Raw genomic sequence first — 1691 nt, forward strand, 5'->3', positions numbered from 1 at the left:
CTACAGTCTACTTCACCCAAAAGAGAATGAACCCTGCTACAGTCTACTTCACCTAAAAGAGAATGAACCCTACTACAGTCTACTTCACCTAAAAGAGAATGAACCCTACTACAGTCTACTTCACTCAAAAGAGAATGAACCCTGCTACAGTCTACTTCACCCAAAAGAGAATGAACCCTACTACAGTCTACTTCACCCAAAAGAGAATGAACCCTACTACAGTCTACTTCACCCAAAAGAGAATGAAACCTACTACAGTTTACTTCACCCAAAAGAGAATGAACCCTACTACAGTCTACTTCACCCAAAAGAGAATGAACCCTACTACAGTCTACTTCACCCAAAAGAGAATGAACTCTACTACAGTCTACTTCACCCAAAAGAGAATGAACCCTACTACAGTCTACTTCACTCAAAAGAGAATGAACCCTGCTACAGTCTACTTCACCCAAAAGAGAATGAACTCTACTACAGTCTACTTCACCCAAAAGAGAATGAACCCTGCTACAGTCTACTTCACCTAAAAGAGAATGAACCCTACTACAGTCTACTTCACCTAAAAGAGAATGAACCCTACTACAGTCTACTTCACTCAAAAGAGAATGAACCCTGCTACAGTCTACTTCACCCAAAAGAGAATGAACCCTACTACAGTCTACTTCACCTAAAAGAGAATGAACCCTACTACAGTCTACTTCACTCAAAAGAGAATGAACCCTACTACAGTCTACTTCACCCAAAAGAGAATGAACCCTACTACAGTCTACTTCACCCAAAATAGAATGAACCCTACTACAGTCTACTTCACCCAAAAGAGAATGAACCCTGCTACAGTCTACTTCACCCAAAAGAGAATGAACCCTACTACAGTCTACTTCACCCAAAAGAGAATGAACCCTGCTACAGTCTACTTCACCCAAAAGAGAATGAACCCTACTACAGTCTACTTCACTCAAAAGAGAATGAACCCTACTACAGTCTACTTCACCCAAAAGAGAATGAACCCTACTACAGTCTACTTCACCCAAAATAGAATGAACCCTACTACAGTCTACTTCACCCAAAAGAGAATGAACCCTGCTACAGTCTACTTCACCCAAAAGAGAATGAACCCTACTACAGTCTACTTCACTCAAAAGAGAATGAACCCTACTACAGTCTACTTCACCCAAAAGAGAATGAACCCTACTACAGTCTACTTCACTCAAAAGAGAATGAACCCTACTACAGTCTACTTCACTCAAAAGAGAATGAACCCTGCTACAGTCTACTTCACCCAAAAGAGAATGAAACCTACTACAGTCTACTTCACCTAAAAGAGAATGAACCCTACTACAGTCTACTTCACCCAAAAGAGAATGAACTCTACTACAGTCTACTTCACCCAAAAGAGAATGAACCCTACTACAGTCTACATCACCCAAAAGAGAATGAACCCTACTACAGTCTACTTCACCCAAAAGAGAATGAACCCTACTACAGTCTACTTCACCCAAAAGAGAATGAACCCTACTACAGTCTACTTCACCCAAAAGAGAATGAACCCTACTACAGTCTACTTCACCTAAAAGAGAATGAATGCTACTACAGTCTACTTCACCTAAAAGAGAATGAAACCTACTACAGTCTACTTCACCTAAAAGAGAATGAAACCTACTACTGTCTACTTCACCCAAAAGAGAATGAACCCT

The sequence above is a fragment of the Salvelinus namaycush genome, chromosome 34 (genome assembly GCF_016432855.1).
Source record: "Salvelinus namaycush isolate Seneca chromosome 34, SaNama_1.0, whole genome shotgun sequence".
NCBI lineage: Eukaryota > Metazoa > Chordata > Actinopteri > Salmoniformes > Salmonidae > Salvelinus > Salvelinus namaycush.